This window comes from Pyrus communis, chromosome 13, assembly GCF_041283825.1.
Source record: "Pyrus communis isolate YQ-2024b chromosome 13, ASM4128382v1, whole genome shotgun sequence".
In the NCBI taxonomy this organism is placed as follows: Eukaryota; Viridiplantae; Streptophyta; class Magnoliopsida; order Rosales; family Rosaceae; genus Pyrus; species Pyrus communis.
The window spans coordinates 4894204-4908068 of record NC_142577.1 but is presented as its reverse complement, the minus strand read 5'-3'; the positions used below and the strand labels follow the sequence as shown (position 1 = coordinate 4908068).

The 13865-nt window shown below is 43.1% G+C and overlaps 1 pseudogene; it reads left to right on the top strand.

Moving 5' to 3' along the window:
* LOC137737359 (26S rRNA (cytosine-C(5))-methyltransferase NOP2B-like) overlaps window positions 1-13865 on the top strand; it is a 43338-nt pseudogene that overhangs the window by 5508 nt on the left and 23965 nt on the right.

Genomic DNA, 13865 nt, shown 5'->3' with positions numbered 1-13865 from the left:
TCCATTAAATGAGATGCATTCCTTCCTCATTATACCAAGTTCTCATTTTTTGGGACGACAAATCGATTGTGGTATACCCAGCTGATAATCAGCCATTCGAAACCAACATGATTCAAGCTCGTTATTATGACGATCACGTCGGCTACATTACCCTGCAGGGTTTTAATGAGGACAGATGGCTGACTTGGACCTCAGTCCTAAAAGCCATCAACGTAGACGCCGAGACTGTACACCAGGATTCGGTGAGAGTCGACTTGGCAGACTTAATTACCAACACTGATGACTGACGCTAAACGAGAAAGACGCCGGGCCACGGTTTCATCCACCATGGAACGTCTGCTGGCTCATTGGTATGCTATTTCCAAGCATCCATATTCGGGTATAAACTTAATCAAATTTTTGGCCAAGGGAGATAACGGCCCAGTATTATCGTTAGATAAAGTTTAGGCTGCACCGGCCGAACTCGAAGACAGTCAGCCCTAAGTCAAGGACCCATTAGAAGAAATAAATGTTGGAATGGTCGATGACCCTCGACCGTTATTTATTAGTGCGTTGTTACCCCACTCCATGAAGATCGAGCTTTGTAAATTACTAAACAAGTTTAAAGATTATTTTGCTTGCAGTTATCATAAGATGTTGGGCCTCGATTGGACCTCGTTGAACATGAATTACACATCAAAGCTGGTTGTAAGGATTTCTGACAGCCACCTCGCCGATTCTTGACCGAAGTACAACTTAGCATAAAAGACGAACTAGTTCGACTTTTAAAAGTCGGGTTTATTCGGACCACTCAATAGGTTAAGTGCTTGGCTAATATCATCCCGGTGCTAAAGAAAAATGACGCCCTACACATTTGTATCGATTTCCATAATTTGAATCTGTCAACTCCTAAAGATAAATACCCAATGTTGTTCTCAGATTTGTTAATTGATGCTGCAACCAATCATGAAATGTTATCCTTCATGGATGGCCATACTGGCTACAACCAAATTTTTATAGCCGAAGCCGATGTTCACAAAATCGGTTTTTGTTGCCCAGGGGCACTGGGCAAGTACGAATAGGTCGTCATGCCATTCGACCTTAAGAATACTGGTGCCACATACCAACGAGCTATGAATACCATATTCCATGATTTGATCGGTACGGTCATAGAAGTATATATCGACAATGTGGTAATGAAATCGAAGAGCCACCAAATGCATCTGGATGATCTTCGGTAAGCGTTCCTTCACATACGCTAGCATAATCTCAAAATGAACCCAGCTAAGTGCGCCTTTGGTGTATTAGCCGGTAACTTCTTGGGTTTTCTTGTGCACCATTGTGGCATCGAAGTGGATGAAAATAAAGCTCGCGCGATCATTAGCGCTCCACCTCGGACGACCAAGAAGTAACTCCAGTCTTTACTTGAGAAGATAAATTTTCTTCGCCGTTTCATAGGTAATTCGGTGGATAAAATGAAAATGTTCTCTACACTTTTGAAACTTAAAGACTAAGATAGGTTGGAGTGGTGAGAAGAACATCAGGTGGCTTTCACGCAACTTAAGGTCTCCTTTACAACTCCACCGGTCCTCATACCGCCTTGTCACGGTAGGCCTCTTAAGTTATACATTTCGACGGCTGACGAGTACATCGGTTGCCTTCTCACAAAAGACAACGACGTTAGGCATGAAAAAGCTATCTTTTATCTCAACCAAAATCTGAGTTCACCTAAGATCAATTATTCACCCGTCGAGAAACTTTGCTTGGCTTAGTTGTTCGCCACGTCAAAACTTCGACATTACATGCTCCCATCAATTACGCAGGTCATCGCCTAGACGGATGTTATTCGTTACACGCTTACTCGACCTATAGTAAAAGGCCAAATTGGGAAATGGACAATGGCATTATCAGAGTTCAGTTTGCAATATGTGCCCCAAAAAGTCGTCAAAGGACAAGCTCTAGCCGATTTTTTGGCCCAACACCCCTCTCCATATGGTTTCGAGGGCAACGAAGTCGACATCAAACTGGTCGAGACACGAGACAACTACTGGACGATGCACTTTGATGGTTCTAGCACCTCAGCCTCGGCTAGTGTCGGTAAGGTCATTCAATTTCCCGGTCACTACCGTGGGTATTTCTCTCTCAAGATAGACTTCAGTTGTATGAATAAGCAGGCCAAGTATGAAGCTCTTATCATCATCCTCCATGTCCTTCACGACTTAAGAGTAGCCCATGTCTTCGTCCTTGGTGATTCTGAACTTGTGATTAACTAACTAAATGACATTTTTCATTGCATGAGTTGTACTTTGGAACCCTATCACATGGTTGCCACCTATTTGGCCAAGTCGTTTGAGTGAATTACATTTGAGCACATTCTGCGTGTTTGAAACACTGATATGGACGAACTCGCTCAAATAACCTCTAGAGCACAACTCCTGGGGGGCGAGCTAGGCCGGGCAATACCTATAGGACGACAATCTTACCCAGCCTTGGTTAATCAGCAAGTTCTCTAGCACAATCACGTGATACGTACACGAGTGATGTCCTTACCATCATCATCATTGTTAGAACGAGGAGATCCTGTAGAAGTATGTGTTTTCGAGACGTTGCCAGATTATTGGAGAAGGTCAATTATACAATATCTCGATAACTATAGCGATAAACACGACCGGAGGATAAAAGTCCATGCCACAAACTACGTGTCATACCAGAATGAGTTATATCGAAAGGGTGAGGATGGTTTATTGTTATTGTTCCTCGGTCCATATGAGGCTGCCTAAGCAATCGTCGAAGTACACGAAGGGATTTGTGGAGCTCACCAATTCGGGCGTATGATGAGTTGGTTGCTTCGCCGACACGGCTATTTCTAGTCGAGTATATTAAAGGATTGCATCGAATACACACGAGGATGCATACAATGTCAGATTCATGGACCTATACTGAAAGTCCCGGCTGAATTACTCCACTTAGTTACCAAACCATGGCCATTAAGAGAATAGGTAATGGACGTAATCGGCAAAATCATGTCGTATTCTGGAGCAGAAAAACACTCGTGGATACTAGTGGTAACCGATTACTTCACTAAGTGGGTCGAAACAAAATCATATGTCAAATTAATGAACAAAGAAGTTTGCAATTTATTGTGACCAGACTCGGCATGCCAGAAACGATCATAATTGACAATAACACAATCTTTACAGCCAATAGGCTTAAGGAGTATACGACGAATCTAAATATTCGACTTGAGCAGTTTATGCTGTATTACCCACATGCGAATGGGCAGGCCGAAGCAAGTAATAAGGTTTTGATCGGTATTCTTGAAAAAATGGTAAAATAGAGACCCGGTATGTGGCATTTGAAGCTAAATGAAGCATTATGGGCCTATTGAACTTTACTCCGATCAGCCACCGAAACGACCCCATACGCGTTAACCTATGGACACGACGTTATGTTACCAGTCAAGCTGAGTATAAACTCGTTATGAGTGATTGAACAAAGTAGTTTGTTCAGTGCCGAATACAGCCAAGCCATAAGACAAGAGTTGGAAGACTTGGAAGAAATTCAGCTTGACGCTTATAATCTATTAGTGGCACAGAAAAAAATTGTTGAGCGAGCTTATAATCAGCGAGTTAGACAAAAAACCTTCAGCGAATGAGAGTTGGTTTGGCAAACCGTTTTACAAAAGGACGTACAAGAGAAATTACAAAAAATTCCTAAAATCCTGGGGGTCGAAGGAAGAAAGGCTTCAAGAGCGGCTTTTAACTCCAACCACCATACTTCGCTTATTATGATTTCGGCTTGCCTCGCCTTTTTGTTAAGTTGAAGTTGCTGGATCTGCTTTATATCAGCCGCGAAATCCATCAGTCGAGCCTTATTCATCTCAAAATTCTTTTTGAGTTCTGAAGCAACAGCCGAACTTTGCTACTGAAGTTCGGCAATTTGACGTTGAAGCTTGGAAATTTGGTGATCAAAACCGGTCAGCTGTGCTTTCTTTGCTTTTATTGCCTCAACCTCCGACCAGCTAGCCTCATGAGCAATCTTTGCAGCCTTTAGGTCGTCCTCGGCCCAAAGAGCTTGTTCAAAAGTAATAAAGTGCTACTGGGTCCATTCCAGGAGATCGGATAAGTAGACGACATTTTTGGTGCTCAGTAAGCCACCGGCTGCAAAGTCGTTCAGGCACTCTCCTACGGAGTCGAGGCCTTTGCATTGAAGGACTTGTGAGGCAGAGAGGGATAGAATTTCTTGCAACTTGGCAAATGCATTGGATTCAGACACAATCTTCGAAGGCTTGGTCGACGCGGTAGAAAACTCGGTTGCTCCAAAAGTATTCAAGAGTAAAGCGTCAAGCTAGACCTCCCATGAAAGCTGCACATGAAAAGATTTTAAGCAGAAGGAAAATTATAAGGAACATAGCAGAGGGAATTTTTTTTAAACCTGCTGAGAGGAGACTTCGGCCATGTCCCCTGGTTCATTGCTCGAACTTAGAGAGCTCAATGGTAAGCCCAGTGTTTAAGATTGCTTCTCAATTCACGCGGCCGATGGAGGTTATCCACGTTCGATGGGCACTGAGGTGGCCAGGAAATAAAGATAACAACCTTCGGGACATGGAATTGTTGGTGAAATGAATAGTTAGGCATCTGACATTTAATATTTTTCTTGGTTTAGACTTGTTATAGTAAAACTAACAAGAAAAAGAGATCGAACCTTACAAAAGCCGAAATGACTTCTTGTGGAGGAATGCCAAGGTTTTGATCCTGCAAATAGATAGGTGTTTCCGCCGTTGTTTCATGCTCGACCAGAGGCCTTTTCCTATGGTCAGCTACAGAAGGTTCGACATGGTCAGTCACCTCAACCACAGGAGGAGGATGAGTGGTAAGGGGTTTGGTCGGTCGAGGGTGACCCCTTAACAGGGCTTGTCCTAAAATAAGAGTTATTAGTATTCAGAATTTATTCGAAGAAGTTGCCAGCAACATAATCATACCTCTTCCTCCAGAATGACCATTGTTCTTGTTTTTGGATGTAGGATGAGGTTTATCTCGGCTAAGGTTGCCACTTCCTCCAAGACAGGAGCAATGGCCGGCCTTAGTGCTGCAGGTGCTTTGACCACTAGATCATTGGTTGGTTCGACCACAACTTGTCGAGTGGGACGAACCTCAACTGCTTAATTGGCGGAAGGATTTGGTTGCATATCCATCGAAGTTTGAGCAACAGAGGTGCAAAGAGACTCAGAGGTTTCTCCTGTGGTCTGACTGGAGATGACATAGACCTCCCGCTCCCTTTTTTTCACCAACTTCTTGACATGTTTTTTGGGGTGAGGAATATCGTCGATCGTTTCAACTTCTGGGCGAGACTATTTGCTCGGCAAGGTTGGCGAGGCGGTCACAGTTTTCGTTAGCAAAGGGCCAAGTCTTTTCTTGCCCACAACCACGGCTACTGCGTCTGTATGACTACCTAGAAAATCAAATCAGAAGAAAGTTCGAACAAATGGCCAATGTAAAATGATAGACGCAGACAAATACCTTGAGCTGTTTCTTTGGGTGTCGAGGCAGAAGTCTTCCTCGGGCGATCGCCGAATATTTTCTTAATAACGTTTTCGACTGGTGCATCAAAAAAGTCTGGAGTATATACGGCCCACCAGTCAACAAAGGTGGCAGTATTGAGAGTTTTAGGGATGTTCGGCTGAAGCCGAAATTTCTTGCACCTTTCTTGAAATTCTTGCTCGGCCTTCCTGCATTTTCTTTCCAAAGAACCAGAAAGGCGTCATCGGCTCAGGAGAGAACGGAAGGTTAGTAGAGGCAGTGGGCAGCTGTGAAGGTAACCAAGTTGCCACGCGGTGAAGTGGGGTTGGTAGATTTCCCAACTTGCATGCTTGGCATCACAGCTGAAAGGAAGATTGTGAATTAAAAGGAACGACCCCCAGTTCTTTTGAAGGTCAGTGTCTTCGGCTTCACTCCATGCCGATGATGGTAGCTTGATAAAAATGGGGTATTCTTGACGACGGCAGATCAAAAACTCGTCATCAGAAAGGTCTTCTAGGCCGAAAAAGTATTTAAAAACTTTTTTGGCCTAGTGAGGAGGAGCGAGTCTAAAGCCTAATTAAAAACCTAACGCTTCGGTGGGTATAAAGTTGGGGACTTCTGGCATGAGGGTGGCAAAAATAGACTTGCAGCCAGAGTTGAAGAACCTAGAGTGAGCCAGTCTGGTGTGGGTCAATCTTGTTAACCGTCATCTTGACTAGGCAATGTGTAAGTTGGGCAAGGATAGCTAAGCTAAGAGCCAGGACATGACCACTGACTAATGCTTCAGCAACGGGCATGTTCTCGACCAAACATTTATTTGACTTGGTACAACAAATTCATTTGTTGTACCAATAGAAGAGGAAGGCTTCGTGTTCTCCCTTCCTGAGGTTTTCTTCCCGTCGGTCAGCGAAATATTAAATGAAGGTGTTGTAGTTGAAGAAGTTCTTGTGCAACTTCTGAACTTCTTCTTTCAGGGGCTTTTGATTTTTCTTCCTCAGCGATTCGCCAACGTGTTCGTCAAAGAGCATCTTGAGGTCGAGGTTGGATAGGCACCCAGAGAGGGAGACGTCAATCAGGAGACCCAAAGGGAAGGTCCCGAGAATAGCTGAGATGTCGAGAATGGTGGGACCAATAGAGCCGAGCGGAAGGACCATAGTATTGGTGGCCAAGCATCAAGAGCCTAGAGCTGCCATGAGAAGTTCTTTGTCCATGGTGGTCTCGATGGTCGAGAGCTTGATGGCATCATAAATGCCGCGAATCCTCCACTCTTTATTGAAGAACTTCTCCATCCTTTCAACCCACATTACCTAAGCCACGGTAGTTGAAGGCCAAGCTCCTTGGGGTTTAATCAATTCCCACTTTGACCAATCATAACCTTGAAGTAGGGGTTCCAGGCAGTGATCTTTGAGGAGGTTGGTAATGGATGTTGGGACATTGTCTTTAAAGAGTGGTCCCATGATCTGATGGGAAGAGCTCAAGTCACCTTCAAATCGCAGGTTTTTGATGGCACTCCAGTCCATAAAGTCCTGGTACTTGGCACATCTGTCGGAAAGCTTGGACATAAAGGTGTTGTGAGCCATTGTAGAGAACTTGAAAGAATTTCTGGATTCAAAAGAGTTTTTCTAGCTAGAAAGGGAGCTTTGAAGGGTGATCTAAGAGTGAAATGTCTGAGAGTTCTAAGGGTGTAAAAGGAAAAATGAAGGATTTTTAGTATCTATAGGGGTTTTGGAAGAAGGCCAATCATTTGATTTTGAAAAGAAATGGTAAGATTAGTTAGACAGTTTCACAATCATCATGGATATTCGGGAATCCATATGAAGAGACCAAGAAACTCGCAGATCGAGGTTGCATGAGACCGAAAAATTCGTAGTTCAAAGTTATAATGATAGGGTGTGGTGGGGTTTTGGGGTGTGAGAGGATGTTCCAGTGTCAAGGACAAAAATGCCAAGAAGATACCACGTGGCAGGATGTCTGACAAAATCAGATCGTGCGATCGTGCTTCATAAATGCGCTTGATGGATGGAATATTTGAGGCTTTTCATTATCCTTTAGTTACCTTTTAGGGTTTGATTTCACTTCTTCAAGGTCGAAATTCGGCTAAGGAGTTCTAGGCCGATGACCTCAGAAGAAAGGGGGCAATGTTTGGGCCCAAAATAATACTATTGGGCTGAGTGTAGGTTTATATTCGGCCCAAAGCTTTTCCTAACATACTATGGTAGTCATCATAAACCGCTCAGTTAGGGCAGTCGATTCCTATTTCAAGAATGGGTGATTTGGATAAGAGCGGATGTGTCGAAGTCCTAGTACGATAAGGAGTCTCAATGGAGTGAAGACGCTAAGATTTGAGAAGTGAAGGTAGCCGGATAGAGAGTTTGGCTCAAAGTCCTAGTAGGAGTAGGATTGGCCAAGTCCTGGGTCGACTAGGATGAAGAATCCTAATTCGAGTATAGTTCTGATTTAGCCAAGATGAGTTTGGTTGCTATAAATAGGAGGGGGTGCATCATTCGAGGACCCTCTAATTCAACACACAAATTGCCCTGCTCAAACTTCTCAAACATCTTGAGATTTTTTATTTTCTTTTTCCGCCAACACATCTTCAGTTTGGATAAACAGCACTATTGCCGTAGAATCAACCGACTGAGGAGCATCTTCAGTTTGGATAAATAACACTACGTCGAGGCCGACTGGTTACCTATCCAAGTCTCAGTCAAAAAGGGTTTTCGAATCCTTATTGGCAAAGGTCATCTTATTAGCTTTCTCGCGCGAAGTGAGGTGTTACAAGTTACTACATTTAGCACATTGAACGTCGAGTGGTTTTATGATTGGATACTCACAAGTGAGTTTTAAAGTTCGACATTCTGACAGCGAAACCACATTTACCATCAAGACATACATCTCTTTTGAGTACCTGTATCCGTATAATTTGGAGCCGGTTCGAAGTGCTTATACTCTTACGAATATAATCACCATGACCGAACGTGATGTCGACGATTAGTGAACTTTGCAGAACTAGCAGCCTTGTCTTCAGGCTCGAGAACCCGAACGCCGAGACGTGTTCCTTCCTCGATTGCAGTTGCAAGATCAAGAAGTCAGTAGCGCGTTCAACGCAACATCAACAAATTTTACTCCTTGGCCGAGCTCAGCCGATGAGTTGGCACGCCCCACATCAACCGAATGACGTAGTTAGCTCATTAGTTACTCGGCCTGCGCGCCACGTAAGCTTTAGGGTCAACACAATTATATCTAGTTGTTCGAGTGCTCTCAAATTTCAAGGATTTGGGGCAAGATGGGACAGCAAGGAAGGATGTAGAAATTTTCAGGTCGACGGGCCGAGGGCCCACTCCAACAACACCGATACTGTCCCCACTTAACCACCTGCACAATCCTCAGGTGTGGGGTTTTATCACAAAAGGCCTCGATGTTAGTTAGAGAGGGATATTTCTATTTAAAGCACTCTTCTCTTCTCCCTCTGTCCGATGTGGGACTGGGACAGTATCAGTGTTGTTGGAGTGGGCCCTCGGCCCGTCGACCTGAAAATTTCTACATGGTATCAAAGCTAGGAGGCGGGCCCGTACTGCCACGTGATTAGGTGGGTCCCTGTTGGCCCCGCGTGATTGTCCACGTAGGCCAAAGATGCCACGTGTTTGGGTGGGTCCCCATTGGCCCCACGTGATTGAGTGAGTCCCGACATGGCTCCACGTGGTTGCCGATGTGTGGAAATTCACATGTGACCCATAAGTGGGGTCTCAGGTGCAGGGGAGTGTTGGAACCCCCAGTCCCACATCGGACAGAGGGAGAAGAGAAGAGTGCTTTAAATAGAAATACCCCTCTCTAACTAACATCGAGACCTTTTGTGATAAAACCCCACACCTGAGGATTGTGTAGGTGGTTAAGTGGGGACAGTATCGGTGTTGTTGGAGTGGGCCCTCGGCCCGTCGACCTGAAAATTTCTATGTGGAAAATATGGAAGAGAATGCTTTTTCTCATTATGTTTCTCTACAAGATAACAAGGATATATATACATGATACAAGTGTGTAGGTAGGACAAGGTAGGACGGCTGTAGGACGGCTAGTGTGTAGGTAGGACAAGGTAGGACGGCTATAGGACGGCTAGTGTGTAGGTAGGACAAGGTAGGACGGCTGTAGGACGGCTTGACGGCTGTAGGACGGCTTATTCTTCCAATACTCCCCCTCAAGCTAGATCAAGGAGGTTAATTGATCCAAGCTTGGAGAGCAGACTTTGAAACTGAGGAGAAGCATGAGACTTCGTGAAAATATCAGCAAGTTGATCTTGGCTTCGAGTGAATGTGGTTTGAATTACCTTGGACTGGACTTGTTCCCGAACGTAGTGACAGTCAACTTCAATGTGTTTGGTGCGTTCATGGAACACCAGATTGGAGGCAATATGCATAGCTGCTTGATTGTCACAGAAAAGAGACATAGGTGTGTTGATTGAGAACCCCAAGTCCGAGAGAAGGCCCTTAAGCCAAATGAGTTCACATGCAGTGGAAGCCATGGCTCTATACTCAGCTTCGGCACTTGAGCGAACAATTACATTTTATTTTTTGCTCTTCCATGTCACGAGGTTTCCTCCAACCAACGTGCAGTAGCCAGTAGTGGATTTTCTATCAATAGCATTCCCTGCCCAGTCAGCATCGGTGTAGGCAATGATTTGAGTATGACCATTGTTTTTCATGACGATTCCCCGACCAATGGAGCCTTTGAGGTATCTGAGAATTCTTTTAACAACATTTAAATGAGCTTCAGTGGGTGCATGCATGAATTGGCTTATAAGACTGACGGCGTAAGTTATATCCGGTCTGGTGATGGTGAGATATATAAGCTTACCCACCAATCGTTGGTAGTAACTGATATCACTGAGAGGTTCTCCTGTCAAGTCCAACTTCAATTTGCTATCAAGAGGAGTACGAGTTGGTTTGCAATCCATCATCTTCACTTCTTGAAGTAAGTCAATCACATATTTCCTTTGACTCAAAAAAAGTCCCTTGGGGGAAGTGGCCAGTTCAATCCCAAGGAAGTATTTTAAAACTCCTAAGTCTTTAATGGCAAATTGTTGATGAAGAGAATGTTTAAGAGTGTGAATCTCATCAATGTTATCACCTGTGATGATGATATCATCAACATAGATTAGTACAACTAATTTGCCAACTGATCCTATTCGAACAAACAGGGAGGAATCAGCATGACTTCTCTTGAACCCAAAATTTTCAAGTACTGAGCTCAGTTTGGCATACCAGGCACGAGGAGATTGTTTCAAGCCATAGATTGACTTATGAAGCTTGCAAACCATACCTGAATTATGTGCTTGTGGATGACCCGGGGGTAGTTGCATGTAGACTTCCTCTTCGAGGTCTCCATGTAAAAAAGCATTTTTTACATCCATTTGGTACAATGGCCATTCATGGTTCATTGCAACAGATAACAAAACCCTTATTGTGCTCATCTTAGCCACGGGAGCAAATGTCTCCTTATAGTCCACTCCAAAAGTTTGAGTAAAACTGCGAGCCACCAATCTTGCCTTGTGTCGTTCAATTGAGCCATCAGAATTAAACTTGATTTTATAGACCCACCGACTGCCTACCACCTTCTTGCCTTTGGGAAGTTGAACTACACTCCAGGTTTTATTTTCATTCAAGGCTTTGAGTTCTTCTTCCATGGCTAGCCTTCACACAACTTGACGATTGGCTTCTTGAAAGTTCCTTGGTTCACTTTGAAAAACTGAAAATTTCAGACAGCTTAGGATCCATGGAATTGAGGAGCCATAACATGACCAGCTGGTCTTTGCACAGCCATGCTTCATACTCCGGCGATGCGACGTCAGGTGCTTCAATATTTCCATTGACGAATCCAAGTTTGGATCTTCCTCTAAGGGCAAGAGATATTGATCTAGACCATGGAAGATAGTTAAACTCATTTAACAACACAGAACACAAACGTTGGTTTGGGTTGACTTCAGCTTCTGGAAAACTAGGGCGAGGAGCTGTGAAGCTTTCAGCTTCTGAGCCAAAAAGATTATCTTCTGCCATTATCGAAACGAATGTGCAGAAGAAGAGAAGGGACAACAATGGAGTCAGGCCGGTTAAGGTTCCGGCTCTGATACCATGTGGAAAATATGGAAGAGAATGTTTTTTCTCATTATGTTTCTCTACAAGATAACAAGGATATATATACATGATACAAGTGTGTAGGTAGGACAAGGTAGGACAGCTGTAGGACGGCTAGTGTGTAGGTAGGACAAGGTAGGACGGCTATAGGACGGCTAGTGTGTAGGTAGGACAAGGTAGGACGGCTGTAGGACGGCTTGACGGCTGTAGGACGGCTTATTCTTCCAATAAAGGATTATGTTGAGCAGCTTAAGAGGGATATAATTTCACACTTTGGCAACAATAGCTTTTTGATTGCGGCTTTAGTAGAGGTGATTGATATATCCCATCACATCGTCTTGTTTTGTGTATCAATTCTGCAACGATCTTTTCTTTCTTTGTTCGGTTTCAGGAACTTATTAGTATGTTGTTCTGTTATCTAGATGTTCCCAGTTGTTGAGCTTGTGAACTTGTAAAAGCTTTTGAAAAGCCTCGACCAACATGTCTCCGAACAAATACGCTAAGGGTGACAGAATATTTTAACATTATTTACATTGCGACCTGTCACTTGTTTATATGTTTTCCCTCTCAGTATTTTACGTCATTTTAGATTGCTGTTTTCCATTGTGCCTAGACACGAAGGAGGGATTTGGCAGATGTTTTAATTAACAGAGGAGTAAACCTACAACCCTTAAGCAAGTGGTCGAAAGTAAGGATTATCTCATCTGTGTATTTTTCTGATCTGTCCTTTTCATCTTCCATCTATTATCAAGATCAATAAGGCTGTTCATATTATTGTGATTTCAGGTTGGATTGGTTGTGTATGATTTTCAAGTTCCAATTGGTGCCACCCCTGAATATATGGCTGGTTATTACATGGTAGATGCTTCACGAGTTAGCATTATATTGCGGTGCTTCATTTCAATTGTCATCCTTCAAGTGATTTACTTAGTGTTAATTTGTTTTCTCAGCTGCAAAGTGCAAGCTCCTTTTTGCCTGTCATGGCCCTTGCTCCTCAAGAAAAGGAATGAATTGTTGATATGGCGTAAGTAATTGCCATTCTTATTTTATCTTGCTTATCTACTTTCCTACTTGTGATATATCATTATATTGTCAAATCATAAATTGAACTTTCAGAAAACCTTAAGAAGGTTATATGAACTTTCAGAATACCTTAAGAAGGTTGTATCATCGGATACTATGTGTATGCCACACCTAATACACCCGGCTACATAACAAATGCTATGCTCCATTTTAGAAGGTCTTCCAGCTGCAATTGGAGACTGATGAGCCAAAACTGAATAAACCATATGCTTAAAATTTAGGGTTAAGATGGAATTAAACGTTTTATGAGAACATTGAGTATAAATAATAGAAACCTGGTCTGTTGATGGGTTACCTTCTCTGAATGTAAGTCATGTAACCTCGCTCTCACAGGGTGTGTCTGAGAGAGTGAGAGAATAAATTCTGCTCATGTTTTGAAGTGTTAAATTTCTGTTTTAAATTTCCTTAGGGTTCTGGAATACTCAGCAATTATGTGCTTGGCATCATCTTCATGCGTGCATGCCCTATCATGTAACAAGAACTTATTGATTTACTTGTGTCTTGAACACAATAGTGCAACTGCTACCACTGTTGTATTCTCCTTTGTGATAACACCTTTTGTCCTTTTTCAAGGCTGCACCTGGTGGTAAAACAACTTATATTGCCGCTTTATGAAAAATAATGATATGTGGAGTGATGCGATTGATGAATGGCATGTTACACAGTAAACAGAATGGTGTTAAGCTATTCTACGCATCCTTTTTTATTTTGACTTTCAGCCCGCACAACATTGTGACAACATTTTGTCTTTTATTATTTTCAGTTTCATTCTTTTACTTCACCTTTCTGTTCCATTTTTTTTCGTTGTTCTGATGCAATTCGTTTCAGGAATAATTTTTGCCAATGAAATGAAGGAGCCAAGGCTTAAGTCACTCACTGCGAATTTGCACCGCATGGGGGTGACAAACACAGTCGTTTGTAACTATGATGGCAAAGAGGTTAGATTTTCAGTACGTGCTATAGGACTATTTCTGAGGACTATTGTGTTTTAGTCTATTCTGTCTGATTTTATATCTTTTCTTTTTCTTCAGTTGATTAAATCCTCTATTTCAGCTCCCTAAGGTTCTGGGTGTCAATGCAGTTGATAGAGTTCTATTAGATGCTCCTTGCAGTGGGACAGGGGTAAGTAACTGGGTGAATTTGCAACCATTTACTCGGC